The sequence below is a fragment of the Berghia stephanieae genome, chromosome 1, assembly GCF_034508935.2.
Source record: "Berghia stephanieae isolate SIO BIC M18660-M18661 chromosome 1, UCSD_Bste_1.3, whole genome shotgun sequence".
Taxonomy (NCBI): Eukaryota; Metazoa; Mollusca; class Gastropoda; order Nudibranchia; family Aeolidiidae; genus Berghia; species Berghia stephanieae.
The window spans coordinates 15,766,062-15,783,561 of NC_088360.1; the positions used below are offsets into that span (position 1 = coordinate 15,766,062).

The 17,500-nt window shown below is 38.2% G+C and overlaps 1 protein-coding gene across 1 annotated transcript in view; it reads left to right on the forward strand.

Annotated features, from left to right (window-relative positions):
* The first annotated feature begins 1,238 nt into the window (after positions 1-1,238).
* LOC144968874 (uncharacterized) overlaps positions 1,239-17,500 on the forward strand; it is a 54,331-nt gene continuing 38,069 nt past the window's right edge. Inside the window, exon 1 of the mRNA XM_078907692.1 lies at positions 1,239-1,338. The gene's annotated coding sequence lies outside the window, so the exon portion shown is untranslated. The remainder of the gene's footprint in view (positions 1,339-17,500) is intronic.

Here is a 17,500-nt window from a genome sequence, read left to right on the forward strand (position 1 = left end):
CAACGTGATCTACAATTATGACAAGATCACAAAAGTGATAAAATTTTCATTTCTTTAAAAATCTGTCTGAATAATTAAAGGAGTTGTCTTTTTTTTTCAAATTTAAACTCAATTTTCGTAATTCTGATCTACTCAAGATTTAATTTCTGATGACTTGGTCACCACCGATATTTAAAAAAAAGAGACTTGAGATTATGTAAAGCGCAATATCCACTAAACGCGCTCAAAGTGCTTTACAGGGGGTCCATAGCCAACAGTATCACCTAACTTGTAAGACGAGACATGACGCCTTTTTGGCGATATTACAATTTTTCCGACAGATACAACGCTGTCAAGGCCAGGTACTCATTTTGCGCCTGAATATGCTGAGAGAATATGAGTAAAGAGCCTTCATCGGGGGCTCAGTTACGCGCCTCTCAGAGCGGAACTCGAACACAAGACCTTACGATCAGAAGGCGGTTGTCATACCATGAGACAACTTAGCCGCATAGTTAGAGAGAAGCTGTGAGTCACCGGTCACTTTGTTGTCTATAATAATAATAAAAAATGTCAAACAGTAGATTGTTCGCAAACACGATAAATAAAGCAGTAAAAACGGCGTGCGGACAGAACGCCTTTTTCTTTTCCTTATTTTTTCTTCAAATACTGATAACCAGAGACTTTTAAAAAGTTAAAACGTTTTATGGACGCATACGTTTTCTGGAGAGAAAAAAAAATTAAATAAAACATGAATGTATATATATATATATATATATATATATATATATATATATATATATATATATATATATAATATACTCGTACAAATATAAATGGGATCACTCACTTATATGTGGCCAAAACATATTTCCCTTTTCGAAAGGGAATAAAATTATTATGCGGACAATATGCCAACTGACGACGTGGATGAAAGCCACAGAAACATATGTTAATATATATATCATTATATATTATTATATTATTAATATATTATCAATTTTATAGTAATATCAATAATTATATATATATATATATATATATATATAATATGTGTGTGTGTGTGTGTGTGTGTATAAATTTCTGTTTGATTATGTATGTGTGAGTGATTTGTTTTGTTTTTCAAACTACTTTCCAATCCCTTCCTATCTTACCCCCAATCTGCCGTCAGTGCTACCGTAAACCTAATACAATTATGTCGTATTATCATAACGACAGTTTGTCATACCAGCCCATGGGGGGACATTGGGTAGCCAGTAGGTGCCTACTTCCCTGTCATTCCAGTGAGTCTGGTCGTTGTGAAGTGTCAGTCGGATAATCACGGTAGCCCTCGTGTTCTAGGAAATCGACCTTCTATCTGTAGTGAGTTATTTTCACATCTTAACATATTATTATCTGAGCCCAGAAACATAATATTAGATATGTGTATTTATTATATCAATATAAAATGTGTCACTTTAAATTGTTGGGTTTATTTGTTTTATTTTGTTTTGTTTTGTTTTTGTGTGTTTTTTTGTGTGTGTGCGTGTATGTGTGTGTGTGTGTGTGTGTGTGTGTGTGATTTGTTTTGTTTGTTTTAGTTTTGTTTTTTTTTGTTTTCCCCTTTTTTCGTTTTTGTTTGGCTACTTTATTTTCGTTTCATTTTGTTTTTATTTTGTTTTGGTTATTTTTTTTTTTTTGGTTTGTTTTTTTTTGTTTTTTTTTGATGTTTTTTTTTTGTTTGTTGTTTTTTGTTTTGTTTTGTTTTTTTTTTTGGTTTGTTTGTTTGTTTGTTTTTTGTTTTATTTTTTTTTTTGGGTTTATGTGTTTCGTTTTGTTCTTGTTTTGTTTTTGTTTTGTTTTTGTTTTTGTTTTTTATTTGACTGTTTTTCTGGCGTTATTTTTTTTTTTTTTTTGGTGAGGGAGGGGGGATTCTTTTGTTTTTTGTTTTGTTTTGTGTGTTTTATTATGTTTCGTTTTTTCGTTTCTTTCACTCCTTTAATAGTTGCTGTTTTGATATTTATTTTATTTTAGGAGGGAGGTTCTTTTGTTTCTTTATTATCATTCTTTCTTTTTGCCAGCCAAAAAGTGAATATTGCTGTAAGCGAACAAAACCCTTTTATAATCTTGGACTGTAAACATATTTTACCTCATTATATATACAGTGATTCAGATTACTCCAAACCTTTCAAATTCAGAGTCCAGAAGTCTCGGGATTAAAAGTATTTGTCTGTGAGAGGCCGTTTTGTTCGTGGACCGTAGAATAGATTAGTTCGCATCTTAAGCTGTTACTTTTTTTTGGTACTAATCCTCTTGGTGCTTCAGTTGCTCATAAGATCATCACATTAGATCTCCAACCGTCATGGATTACTGCTGCCATCTTTGACATCTCTCCCCACGTCCACTTCGGGGTCTTCATGTCACGCTCCAGGGTCCTTCTCCAAGTCTCTAACGGTGTCCCTCTCCTCCTAGTTCCCTGTGGGGTTCATCTGAGGACCACCCCTGGAAAAGCATCATGGTTCATCCACAGGACATGAAGGCCAGTCCACCTCTATTTTCTTCTCTTTACAAGAAAGGACACAGGCTATAGCTCGGTTCTCTTCAAGCCATTATTTTGGACCATCTGTGTTTTTGATTGTATATCGGCCAGGTTGTGTGACAAGAGCACAGTGCCATCCGCAAAGCCAATGACCTCCAGTATCTCTGTAAATATCCATCTTAGAACAGTTTTACTATTCTCATGACCCAGTCAATGGCGACATAAAAAAAGAAATGGCGAAAGAATGCATCCTTGCCGCACACCTGTGTTGATTTCTAGTACTTGGAGAAGGACCCTGGAGCGTGACATGAAGACCCCGAAGTGGACGTGGGGAGAGATGTCAAAGATGGCAGCAGTAAACCATGACGGTTGGAGATCTAATGTGTTGATCTTATGAGCAACTGAAGCACCAAGAGGATCAGTACCAAAAAAAAGTAACAGCTTAAGATGCGACCTAATCTATTCTACGGTCAAATTACTTCCACTGATTACTTTTGCATAGAAGTCTTTATACAGAAGTTTGATCATGGTGACAATTTTTACTGGGATCTCAAAATAGTTAAGAATGTTTCACAGTGCAGGTCGTGTACACACTGTCGAAATCAATAAAATTTGAAAACAAGCTTGCATTCCATACTTAACATTGTTCGAAAATTTGTCTAAGAGTAAACATGTGCAAGAATGTCCTTTCCTAAATAATAATGATAATAATGATAATAATAATAATAATAATAATAATAATAATAATAATAATAATAATAATATAATAATAATAATAATAATAATAATAATAATAATAATAATAATAAAATAATAATAATAATAAGAAGAAGAAGAAGAAGAAGAAGAAGAAGAAGAAGAAGAAGAATTGTCATAACATTAATTTTGAATATTTTGATGACAGCCTATAATATATTTATTATTTAAAGAGTGTAGGCAAGTCTATCAGCGTGTTCATATTATTATTTAACGCGTGCAGCTGAGTCTATCGGGGATCTTTTGTTCATAATATAAATAAAAAATCATTCGCCACACTAAATGGGCTTTGTTGAAGCAAGACTTATTTCGTTTTATAAAATCGTTTTATTTTTAAACCCCCTAATCCTTTCCATAGTTGTTGTTCGATTCATTGCCAGAATATAAGAATGATGTTATTTTCGTCATTCGAGAACACTGCTTTTTGTTATCTTAAGTGATAACAAATAATGACATAAACTTGGTCAAATATTTTACGTCAGTGAACGCAAGTAAATAGAAATTTCATAATTTACAACAAAAGCCAATCAGTTTAACTGTTTGAATACTTTGCACGATTTCTTTTACTTCGATTGTTCAGTGAATTTGGGTTCTATTGCAATGTACTCGGTTAAATATTTTGCGTTAGTAAACGTAAGTGTAGGTATTAGGTAATAGATAGTATGCAGATGACGTCACTCAGGCCTTTGTTATTGTTTTTGCCATCCGCGTTTGTGAGTTGTTCTTACTAAACTGTATTAACCAGACTATAAAAGTTCATGGTTACACAGAGCTAGTGTGTTGGTCCGTTATACTTCCGGATGGCAATGTTGTGAACTCCTTGGCCAAGCGCATTCTATCTATATAAAATTGAGAAACTAGGGAGTAGGCATTGGTGTAAGAAAGAGATCTGCTGAACAAGTGTGTATTAAAGGGGCCTGGCAAATCAAGAAGGAAAAATACAAGGAAAAAAAAACATCCAAAAAAAAATCGGTCAACCCCAGTTGAGGTTGATGTCAGTGGGAAATGCACCAAGGGCTGTGAGATGGGGCTTACTGGTTGATGTCAGTGGGGAATGCACCAAGGGCTATGAGATGGGGCTTACTGGTTGATGTCAGTGGGGAATGAACCAAGGGCTATGAAATGGGGCTTACTGGTTGATGTCAGTGGGGAATGCACCAAGGGCTATGAGATGGGGCTTACTGGTTGATGTCAGTGGGAAATGAACCAAGGGCTATGAGATGGGGCTTACTGGTTGATGTCAGTGGGAAATGCACCAAGGGCTATGAGATGGGGCTTACTGGTTGATGTCAGTGGGGAATGAACCAAGGGCTATGAGATGGGGCTTACTGGTTGATGTCAGTGGGGAATGAACCAAGGGCTATGAGATGGGGCTTACTGGTTGATGTCAGTGGGGAATGCACCAAGGGCTATGAGATGGGGCTTACTGGTTGATGTCAGTGGGGAATGCACCAAGGGCTATGAGATGGGGCTTACTGGTTGATGTCAGTGGGGAATGCACCAAGGGCTATGAGATGGGGCTTACTGGTTGATGTCAGTGGGGAATGCACCAAGGGCTATGAGATGGGGCTTACTGGTTGATGTCAGTGGGAATGCACCAAGGGCTATGAGATGGGGCTTACTGGTTGATGTCAGTGGGAAATGCACCAAGGGCTATGAGATGGGGCTTACTGGTTGATGTCAGTGGGGGGGAATGCACCAAGGGCTATGAGATGGGGCTTACTGGTTGATGTCAGTGGGGAATGAACCAAGGGCTATGAGATGGGGCTTACTGGTTGATGTCAGTGGGGAATGAACCAAGGCTATGAGATGGGGCTTACTGGTTGATGTCAGTGGGGAATGCACCAAGGGCTATGAGATGGGGCTTACTGGTTGATGTCAGTGGGGAATGCACCAAGGGCTATGAGATGGGGCTTACTGGTTGATGTCAGTGGGAATGCACCAAGGGCTATGAGATGGGCTTACTGGTTGATGTCAGTGGGAAATGACCAAGGGCTATGAGATGGGGCTTACTGGTTGATGTCAGTGGGGAATGCACCAAGGGCTATGAGATGGGCTTACTGGTTGATGTCAGTGGGGAATGCACCAAGGGCTATGAGATGGGGCTTACTGGTTGATGTCAGTGGGAAATGCACCAAGGGCTATGAGATGGGGCTTACTGGTTGATGTCAGTGGGAAATGCACCAAGGGCTATGAGATGGGGCTTACTGGTTGATGTCAGTGGGGAATGCACCAAGGGCTATGAGATGGGGCTTACTGGTTGATGTCAGTGGGGAATGCACCAAGGGCTATGAGATGGGGCTTACTGGTTGATGTCAGTGGGGAATGCACCAGGGGCTATGAGATGGGGCTTACTGGTTGATGTCAGTGGGGAATGCACCAAGGGCTATGAGATGGGGCTTACTGGTTGATGTCAGTGGGGAATGCACCAAGGGCTATGAGATGGGGCTTACTGGTTGATGTCAGTGGGAATGCACCAAGGGCTATGAGATGGGGCTTACTGGTTGATGTCAGTGGGAAATGCACCAAGGGCTATGAGATGGGGCTTACTGGTTGATGTCAGTGGGGAATGCACCAAGGGCTATGAGATGGGCTTACTGGTTGATGTCAGTGGGAATGCACCAAGGGCTATGAGATGGGGCTTACTGGTTGATGTCAGTGGGAAATGCACCAAGGGCTATGAGATGGGCTTACTGGTTGATGTCAGTGGGAATGCACCAAGGGCTATGAGATGGGGCTTACTGGTTGATGTCAGTGGGGAATGACCAAGGGCTATGAGATGGGGCTTACTGGTTGATGTCAGTGGGGAATGCACCAAGGGCTATGAGATGGGGCTTACTGGTTGATGTCAGTGGGAAATGCACCAAGGGCTATGAGATGGGGCTTACTGGTTGATGTCAGTGGGAAATGCACAAGGGCTATGAGATGGGGCTTACTGGTTGATGTCATGGGAATGCACCAAGGCTATGAGATGGGGCTTACTGGTTGATGTCAGTGGGAAATGCACCAAGGGCTATGAGATGGCTTATGTTGATGTCATGGGAATGCACCAAGGGCTATGAGATGGGCTTACTGGTTGATGTCAGTGGGAATGCACCAAGGGCTATGAGATGGGGCTTAGGTTGTGTCAGTGGGATGACCAAGGGCTATGAGATGGGGCTTATGGTTGATGTCAGTGGGAATGAACCAAGGGCTATGAGAGGGCTTACTGGTTGATGTCAGTGGGAATGACCAAGGGCTATGAGATGGGGCTTACTGGTTGATGTCAGTGGGGAATGACCAAGGGCTATGAGATGGGGCTTACTGGTTGTGTCAGTGGAATGACCAAGGCTATGAGATGGGCTTACTGGTTGATGTCAGTGGGATGCACAAGGCTATGAGATGGGGCTTATGGTTGATGTCAGTGGGAATGACCAAGGGCTATGAGATGGGCTTACTGGTTGATGTCAGTGGGAATGACCAAGGGCTATGAGATGGGCTTATGTTGATGTCAGTGGGGAATCACCAAGGGCTATGGATGGGTTACGTTGATGCATGAATCCCAGATGAAGGGGCTTATGGTGATGTCAGTGGGGAATGCACAAGGCTATGAGAGGCTTACTGGTGATCTGGGAATGCAAGGTTGAGATGGCTTACTGGTGATGTCAGTGGGAATGCCCAAGGGCTATGAGATGGGGCTTACTGGTTGATGTCAGTGGATGACCAAGGCTATGAGATGGGGCTTACTGGTTGATGTCATGGGAATGCACCAAGGGCTATGAGATGGGCTTACTGGTGATGTCATGGAATGCACAAGGGCTATGAGATGGGCTATGGTTGATGTCAGTGGGAATGCACAAGGGCTATGAGATGGGCTTACTGGTTATGCAGTGGATGCACAAGGGCTTGGATGGGGCTTATGGTTGAGTCAGTGGGGAATGCACCAAGGGCTATGAGAGGGCTACTGGTTATGTCAGTGGGAATGCACAGGGCTATGAGATGGGCTTATGGTTGATGTCAGTGGGAATGCACCAAGGCTATGAGGCTACTATGGAACAGAGGTGGCTCTGGTGAGAGGAGACCAGGCTGAGAGGCTTACTGTGGATAGTATCAGGTGGTCGGGGAGCAGCAGTGGTTATTGATTGGAAAGGGGTTAGTGATTCAGTGACCCAGGGCTGAATGGCTTATTTAATAGAACTATGAATGGCTTGGATTCGGGATGAGCTATGAAGGCTTTTATCAGAAAATGAGCTACTTATGCAGATGCACCAGTGGCTACTTACTGAACTGGATGGGCTTATGTGATGTCAGTGGGATCACAGTATAGGGGGTATGTGTGTAGTGGAATGCACCAGGGCAGAGATGGGCTTTATCTAGAATTGAGGGCTCGGTGATTCAGTGGAATGCACAGGCTATGAGGCTTAGTTGATCTGGGATGAAGGCTATGATTGGCACAGGGATATGGAGGCTCAGGTGGATGGGATCTGGTGATTAGGGGCACATGGATGAGAGGGGTTACTGGTATGAGGTGCCAAGGTTGAGGGGAATGACCAGGGGATGGGGCTTATGGTCTGATGCAGTGGAAGCAGGGCATGAATGCACGGTGAGAGGGATTACGTTGAGTGGGTAGGTGAGCGTGAAGACGGTATGGTGGGTTAGGGATGCACAAGGCTTGAGATGGGTTATGTCAGTGGAATGCACCAGGCAGTGAGGGCTTATGTTGGATGGGAATGAACAAGGGCTAGAGGGGCTTACTGTTAGTCATGGGGAATGCCCAAGGGTATGAGTGGTTATGTGAGCATGGGAATGACAAGGTATGTAGGGGTTATGTTGATAGGGGCTATGGTGGTGGTTGGGAAGACGGTGAATGGGGCTATGATGTTATGGTGGAGTGGATACAAGGTATGAGTGGGGCTTATGGTTGATAGTGGGAATACCAAGGGCTTGAGATGGGGTTATGGTTGGTAGGGAATGCCCAGGGCTGAGATGGGCTTACTGGTTGATGTCGTGGGGAAGCACCAGGGCATGAGATGGGCTTATGGTTGATCATACCAGGTATGATGGGGCTTACGTGAGTGGATGCCAAGGGATGATGGTTGTGATCAGGGGATGACAATGGTTGAGGGGAAATGCTCAAGGCTAGAGGGGTTACGGTTGAGATGGGGCCTGAGCATGGAAGGGGCTATGGTTGAGATGGGGATACACCTAGAATGGGGCTTACTATGGTGAGTCAGTGAGGAAGGGCATAGGGCTTATGGGATACAGTTGAAGTAGGCTAAGTGGGGCACTGGGAGCAGTGGGGATGACAGGGCATATGGGGCTTATGGTGTGTCATGGTATGCCAGGGGAATGAAGGGTATGGTGGGTATAGAAACAAGGGTGGATGGGGTTTACTAGAAACTATGGAGGGGTACTGTGATGGGGAATGACACAATGGGCTATGGTTGCATGGGAATGCACCAGGGTATGGATGGGCTTATGGTGAGTGAATGCCAAGGTTGAGGGCTATGTTGAGTAGGGGAAATGCACCAAGGGCTATGAGATGGGGCTTACTGGTTGATTCAGGGGGAATCACCAAGGGCTTGAGAGGGGGGCTTTTCGGTTTGATGTCAGGGGGGAATGCCCCAAGGGGCTATGAGAGGGGTTTTTTTTTTTTTTTTTTTTTTTTTTTTTTTTTTTTTTTTTTTTTTTTTTTTTTTTTTTTTTTTTTTTTTTTTTTTTTTTTTTTTTTTTTTTTTTTTTTTTTTTTTTTTTTTTTTTTTTTTTTTTTTTTTTTTTTTTTTTTTTTTTTTTTTTTTTTTTTTTTTTTTTTTTTTTTTTTTTTTTTTTTTTTTTTTTTTTTTTTTTTTTTTTTTTTTTTTTTTTTTTTTTTTTTTTTTTTTTTTTTTTTTTTTTTTTTTTTTTTTTTTTTTTTTTTTTTTTTTTTTTTTTTTTTTTTTTTTTTTTTTTTTTTTTTTTTTTTTTTTTTTTTTTTTTTTTTTTTTTTTTTTTTTTTTTTTTTTTTTTTTTTTTTTTTTTTTTTTTTTTTTTTTTTTTTTTTTTTTTTTTTTTTTTTTTTTTTTTTTTTTTTTTTTTTTTTTTTTTTTTTTTTTTTTTTTTTTTTTTTTTTTTTTTTTTTTTTTTTTTTTTTTTTTTTTTTTTTTTTTTTTTTTTTTTTTTTTTTTTTTTTTTTTTTTTTTTTTTTTTTTTTTTTTTTTTTTTTTTTTTTTTTTTTTTTTTTTTTTTTTTTTTTTTTTTTTTTTTTTTTTTTTTTTTTTTTTTTTTTTTTTTTTTTTTTTTTTTTTTTTTTTTTTTTTTTTTTTTTTTTTTTTTTTTTTTTTTTTTTTTTTTTTTTTTTTTTTTTTTTTTTTTTTTTTTTTTTTTTTTTTTTTTTTTTTTTTTTTTTTTTTTTTTTTTTTTTTTTTTTTTTTTTTTTTTTTTTTTTTTTTTTTTTTTTTTTTTTTTTTTTTTTTTTTTTTTTTTTTTTTTTTTTTTTTTTTTTTTTTTTTTTTTTTTTTTTTTTTTTTTTTTTTTTTTTTTTTTTTTTTTTTTTTTTTTTTTTTTTTTTTTTTTTTTTTTTTTTTTTTTTTTTTTTTTTTTTTTTTTTTTTTTTTTTTTTTTTTTTTTTTTTTTTTTTTTTTTTTTTTTTTTTTTTTTTTTTTTTTTTTTTTTTTTTTTTTTTTTTTTTTTTTTTTTTTTTTTTTTTTTTTTTTTTTTTTTTTTTTTTTTTTTTTTTTTTTTTTTTTTTTTTTTTTTTTTTTTTTTTTTTTTTTTTTTTTTTTTTTTTTTTTTTTTTTTTTTTTTTTTTTTTTTTTTTTTTTTTTTTTTTTTTTTTTTTTTTTTTTTTTTTTTTTTTTTTTTTTTTTTTTTTTTTTTTTTTTTTTTTTTTTTTTTTTTTTTTTTTTTTTTTTTTTTTTTTTTTTTTTTTTTTTTTTTTTTTTTTTTTTTTTTTTTTTTTTTTTTTTTTTTTTTTTTTTTTTTTTTTTTTTTTTTTTTTTTTTTTTTTTTTTTTTTTTTTTTTTTTTTTTTTTTTTTTTTTTTTTTTTTTTTTTTTTTTTTTTTTTTTTTTTTTTTTTTTTTTTTTTTTTTTTTTTTTTTTTTTTTTTTTTTTTTTTTTTTTTTTTTTTTTTTTTTTTTTTTTTTTTTTTTTTTTTTTTTTTTTTTTTTTTTTTTTTTTTTTTTTTTTTTTTTTTTTTTTTTTTTTTTTTTTTTTTTTTTTTTTTTTTTTTTTTTTTTTTTTTTTTTTTTTTTTTTTTTTTTTTTTTTTTTTTTTTTTTTTTTTTTTTTTTTTTTTTTTTTTTTTTTTTTTTTTTTTTTTTTTTTTTTTTTTTTTTTTTTTTTTTTTTTTTTTTTTTTTTTTTTTTTTTTTTTTTTTTTTTTTTTTTTTTTTTTTTTTTTTTTTTTTTTTTTTTTTTTTTTTTTTTTTTTTTTTTTTTTTTTTTTTTTTTTTTTTTTTTTTTTTTTTTTTTTTTTTTTTTTTTTTTTTTTTTTTTTTTTTTTTTTTTTTTTTTTTTTTTTTTTTTTTTTTTTTTTTTTTTTTTTTTTTTTTTTTTTTTTTTATTTTGTGGGGAAATCCCAGGGCATAGATGGGTTTAGGGTTGATTTTAGTGGGAATGCCCCAAGGGCTAGAGGGGTTACTGGTTGATTCAGGGGGGAAATGACCAAGGGTTAATGGGGTTTTCTGGTTGTGCAGGGGAAAAATGACCAAGGGCTATAAAGGGGGGCTTACGGGTGAGTCAGGGGGGAATGCCCCAAGGGCTATGAGATGGGGCTTACGGGTTGATGTCAGGGGGAATGACCAAGGGCTAAAAATTATGGGGTCGGGGGAATTCGGGGCTAGGGAAAAGGGGCTTAAGGTTGATGTCAGTGGGGGAATGCCAGGGATGAAGGGGGTTACTGGTTGATGCAGGGGGGAAATGCCCCAAGGGCTTGAGAGGGGGCTTACTGGTTGAGTCGTGGGGAAAAAGGGGAGGGGGTGGGGCTATGGTTGAGTTTTGGGGAAAATGACCGGGGGCATGAGAGGGGGCTTAGGTTGTTTGCGTGGGAATGCCCCCAAGGGCTATGAAGGGGGGTACGGGTTTGATGTCAGGGGAAAAAGCACCAAGGGCTATGAGTGGGCTTCGGTTGATGTCAGTGGGAATGCCCCAAGGGCTTAAGATGGGGCTTACTTTTTATGTCAGTGGGGAATGCACCAAGGGCTATGAGATGGGGCTTACTGGTTGATGTCAGTGGGAAATGCACCAAGGGCTATGAGATGGGGCTTACTTAACCTAGAACTATGGAAGGTGGACATCAATGGTGATGTCAGTGGGGAATGCACCAAGGGCTATGAGATGGGGCTTACTGGTTGATGTCAGTGGGGAATGCACCAAGGGCTATGAGATGGGGCTTACTGGTTGATGTCAGTGGGGAATGCACCAAGGGCTATGAGATGGGGCTTACTGGTTGATGTCAGTGGGGAATGCACCAAGGGCTATGAGATGGGGCTTACTGGTTGATGTCAGTGGGAAATGCACCAAGGGCTATGAGATGGGGCTTACTGGTTGATGTCAGTGGGAAATGCACCAAGGGCTATGAGATGGGGCTTACTGGTTGATGTCAGTGGGGAATGCACCAAGGGCTATGAGATGGGGCTTACTGGTTGATGTCAGTGGGGAATGAACCAAGGGCTATGAGATGGGGCTTACTTAACCTAGAACTATGGAAGGTGGACATCAATGGTGATGTCAGTGGGGAATGCACCAAGGGCTATGAGATGGGGCTTACTTAACCTAGAACTATGGAAGGTGGACATCAATGGTGATGTCAGTGGGAATGCACCATGGGCTATGAGATGGGGCTTACTTAACCTAGAACTATGGAAGGTGGACATCAATGGTGATGTCAGTGGGGAATGCACCAAGGGCTATGAGATGGGGCTTACTTAACCTAGAACTATGGAAGGTGGACATCAATGGTGATGTCATGGGGAATGCACCAAGGCTATGAGATGGGGCTTACTTAACCTAGAACTATGGAAGGTGGACATCAATGGTGATGTCAGTGGGAATGCACCAAGGGCTATGAGATGGGGCTTACTTAACCTAGAACTATGGAAGGTGGACATCAATGGTGATGTCAGTCGGGAATGCACCAAGGGCTATGAGATGGGGCTTACTTAACCTAGAACTATGGAAGGTGGACATCAATGGTGATGTCAGTGGGGAATGCACCAAGGGCTATGAGATGGGGCTTACTTAACCTAGAACTATGGAAGGTGGACATCAATGGTGATGTCAGTGGGGAATGCACCAAGGGCTATGAGATGGGGCTTACTTAACCTAGAACTATGGAAGGTGGACATCAATGGAGAGTGAACCCGGAAGAAGGCACCCAGTGTGAACATGAGACTACCTGAGGTTGACACTAGTGGGGAGTGAACTTGGGACTATTATAAGTGGACACCAGTAGGGAACGAACCCAGGACACCAAGATGTGGATACCATGAGTGGGTAATGAACCTGAGACTGTGGGAGGCGGACACTAATCTGGAATGTACACAAGACTATACGATGAGATACAAGTGGTGGGTGAACAAGGGACCGTGAGATGAGACAATAATGGGGAGTGAACCGAGGGCTGAGGAAGAAGACACCCAGTGGAGAGTTACCCCGTAATATTTCGGGTGGACAAAAGTGGAGACTGAATCCGGGACTGTGGGGGGCCGACACCAGAGGTGATTGAACCTGGGACTAAGGGAGGTGGACACAAGTGGAGAGTAAACCTGGGATCCAAAAATGTAAGACGGACACCAGTGAGGTGCGAACCCGGGACTCAGAGATATGGAAACAAGTGAATATTGAGTGAAGACGGGGCTATGGGAGGTTTACATCAATGGGGAATGAGCCCAGAATGTGTGAGGTGGACAACAGTGGGGGATGAACCCAGAACAAAGGGGATGGACACCAATAAGGGGAATAATCAAAAAATGATAGGATGAGATATGCGTGGCGTGGGACTGTGAGAAGAAGACGATTCTAAGGAGTGAACCCAAGGCTGAGGAAATAGACACCCAGTGGAGAGTAACCCCAAATCTAAATGGGGTGGTCACAAGTGAGGAATGACATGGGACTGTAGGAGGTGGACTAGGGATGGTGGGGAGTAAACTATGGAAGATACACACCAGTGGGGAATCAACCCGAGACCTAGAGAAGTGGATTCATGTGGAGCGTGAGTGAATTTATGACTATGAGAGGGGGATACCAGTGGGGAGTGAACCAAGTAACAGGGGAGGTGGACACAAGTGGGGAATAAACCTGGAACTGGGAGGTGTGGAAACCTGTGGCTGAGCCCAGGGATACGGAAGAAGACATTAAGTGGAGGGTGAACCCGAGACTATCTGAAGCGGACACCAGTGAGGAGTAAACTGGAACAATATGAATAAATCCATTAATCTTGGCAATCCAACTTCCATAGCCCTGGGTTCGTTCGCTACTGGTACCCATCTCATGTATTCTAGGGATTACTTTTCACTGGTGTCCATATCTCATTTGTCCCGGGTTTAAACTTTATTGGAGTCTGTCTGATACATTCCGGAGTTCGCTCTCCTCCAGTGTACATCAATAAGTGGGTGTTCAGGGTTCTCTCCCTACTGGTGTCCACCTCCAACAGTTCTAGGTTCACTCCCCACTGGTGCCCACCTCATAAAGTCTTTGGTTCATCCATCATTTGTGCACAACTCCAATAGTCTCTGGTTCACTCCCCACTGGTGCCCACCTTACAAAGTTCTGAGTTCACTCCCCACTAGTGCCCACCTCCCATAGTCTCTGGTTCGCTCTCCCAGCGGCGTGGCGTATTGACGGCATATGGTGGTGTCATGATTAGAAGAAGAAAAAAAATTCTTAAACAGTGAACAAGATTAAGAGGAGAGAGCACATGTTAAAAACTCTCTTTTTTGGAAGGGTGGGGGAGGGTCGATGATTTCTACGAGTGTACAAAACTCACAAAAACAAATAATTCATGAAAACAACAAGCCACAACACTGAGATACAAGTCCCGTGTGAAAAGGTCTTTGTAATCATTCTTTGTCAACCATTTAAAGGATTGGATTTGGTAGATATTGCAATCAATATGTGATAAATGTAAATCAAAAGAGAAAAAAAAACCTATGACAGAAATTACTTACTTTTAGTACTTGTAAAGAAAATCTACACGGCGATGTTTCATCTCTGCAAATCTTTTTATATTTGTTTATTGAAATCTGGAATGGCATTTGGCATCTATTTCAGCTTTGTGAATTGAAAGAATCATTAACGACTTTAACCGCTCCTGTTTTATTGAATTGCGCAAGAAATTTTTCACTCTTTTAAGGGTGCTAAAACTACGTTCAGGAGGTCAAGAAATACGATGGAAGTGGTTAAGGTCACTATAGCCTATCGATGTCCATGATTTGTCAGTGTTTGTTGTATCTGTAAAAAATAGACAATAAAAACAAAAGAAACGTGTTTTTTTTTCTAAACTAACTGTGAGCCATTCATGCCTGTCATACCATGTCACTGAAAAAGAGTGTTTTCGAGATTTCCACACCTGTGTTAATTCAAAATCAGTTGGTTGGTGAGGAACTAGTCTTTTTATTCCTAATTTGTCATCTAGTGTCAACCTCCCAAACGGTCGGTGAAGTAAAGAGTCAACTTGATTCAATGCAATTCATTGTTTAACAAAACAAAACTTCAAAGTATATCTCAAATAATGGAAATCGGTGGAATACGATTAATGATTGCACAAATAAAAGGTAGATTCAGATCTTAAAGCATCACAAAGAAAAAATCACTCCACTTAAGTACTTAAGAAATCAAAAAACACACCAAAGTATAACTGTTGACAATCTTCGCTTTCTTTCTCTGACTGACACAAAGACACACGCACAAACACACACACACACACACAGACACAAATTATAAACACTCATACACACGTAACCATCAACTCGGCACTACAAGCAAGAAAAATGTTGGTAATTTCGTCCCCAATGCTTCGTGTTGCAAAGAATTACTTTATTCAATAATCGTGAAAAAGAGGTGGGGGAGGGGATTTTGATATGACATATTTTTAAGTTTTATGTTGTTTTTCTTTGCTGCTCAGAAATAAATTTAACAATGATCAGTGTTTTTGACAGTTAATTTAATATTTTGGATGGCCGAAGTTACCCTAATTATGACGTCCAACGGTGGAGCTCTCAGATCCTGGCACAAGTCGAGGGTTTTTTCCGCTATTTGAAGATAGTATAATTCGTCCCAGTTTCTCGCTCAATCAACTGTAGCGATACTAAAGGATAGAGCATTAACTGGAGCTCGGATTGCTTTGCACCACTGTGTTTCAGTCACGAATTCGCGGAGTGATGTCACCAACACACGAGTCGGCGCAGTGCGTGATTCGGAATCTTGAATAGAGTGGAGACTAAAAAGGTAGTATGTTGTTGGCGAGTTGGCGAAAGACAGTGGAGTTAAAATTTCTCAGTTTTATTTTTAATTAAATTATGATGTTAATGCTTTTTAAAAGATTGGTGTGGTGCCTGGCACCATTCGATCCAATGGCCCCACGCCACTGCACTCTCCACTGGTGCCCACCTCACATATTTCTGGGCTTACTCCCCACTGGTGCCTATCTCCGCTCCCATAGTCTTTGGTTCAATCCCCATTGATGTCCGCCTCCCATAGCTTTTGGTCAATCCCCACCGGTGCTCTCATCCAATAGTCTCCTGTGCACTTCCCCCTGGCGCCCACCTCCCATATTCTCTGGTTCACTCCCCAACGGTGCCCATCTCCTAGAGTATCTGGTTCAATCCCCACTGGTGCCCACCTCCCATGGTCTCCGGTTTACTCTCAACTGGGACCAACCTCCCATAGTCTCTGGTTCATTACCAACTGGTGTCCACCTCCCAAAGTTACTGGTTCACTCCCCATTGGTGCCCACCTCACATAGTTCTCGGTTCACTCCCCACTGGTACCCACATCCCATAGTCTCCAGTTCAATCCCCATCGGTGCCCTGCTCCTATAGTCTCTGGTTCCTTCCTCCTGGTGTCCACCTCACATAGTTCTGGGTTCACTCCCCACTGGTGGTCACATCCCATAGTCTCTGGTTCACTCCCCACTGGTGCCCACCTCCCATAGTCTCAAGTTCACTCTCCACATGAGTGGATTTCGGTAGACTTCGGTATTCAGCAGTACCCCATATTTTCATGTCTGATAACCGAGCGCAATTTATGGGCTTATTCTAACGTTGTAATGAGCAATATTTTGCGTTCGTTTGAGAGTTGTTGTTTTTTTTTGTTTTTTTTTGCAACATTGAGCCAAAGTTGTTTAGATTATCAGACCTGCAAATAAGTACACGTCGACCTGTACAATCTCTCGTGCTAAAATTGATTTATTCAACTTGTTTTTGTATGAATGGATACGAGATAAGACAATCAAAAATTGAGATTTATTATCCAGTGAAAAAAAATTAAGATTGGAAAGTTCGCACGCAGAAATGACATGAAAGAATTCATGAGTTGTAAATCAATATTATTATTTCCATACAGTGGAGAGTTTATCACATTCGTGACATCACCGATCCAAAAAGTAGATTGTCTTGGTAGATCTGATTCGTACGTCACAGGATCAAAGTCTTCCACGTTGTTGGCTTGTCTTCGCGAAGACTACTTTTATTTATTGGTTGATTTATATAGTGTAATATATAAACCTTCTCTCTCTCTCTCTCTCTCTCTCTCTCTCTCTCTCTCTCTCTCTCTCTCTCTCTCTCTCTCTCTCCTCTCTATCTCTCTCCTCTCTCTCTCTCTCCTTTATTGTTATCATATTATTATATTTATTATAATAATAATAATAATAATAATAATAATAATAATATATAATAATAATAATAATAATAATATAATAATAATAATAAAAATAATAATAATAATAATAATAATAATAATAATAATAATAATAATAATAATAAATAATAATAATAATAATAATAATAAAATAATAATAATAATAAATAATAATAATAATAATAATAATAATAATAATAATAATAATATAATAATAATAATAATAATAATAAAATAATAATAATAATAAAAAATAATAATAATAATAATAATAATAATAATAATAATAATAATAATAATAATAATAATAATAATGATAATATACATTCATATACATTACATATACATCCTACATTACAATAGTACGGTAGTTTGTAAAATTTTCTTATGATCCTCATCTCCATACTTAAAAGCCACATCCTAAAACGCCTTATTTCAC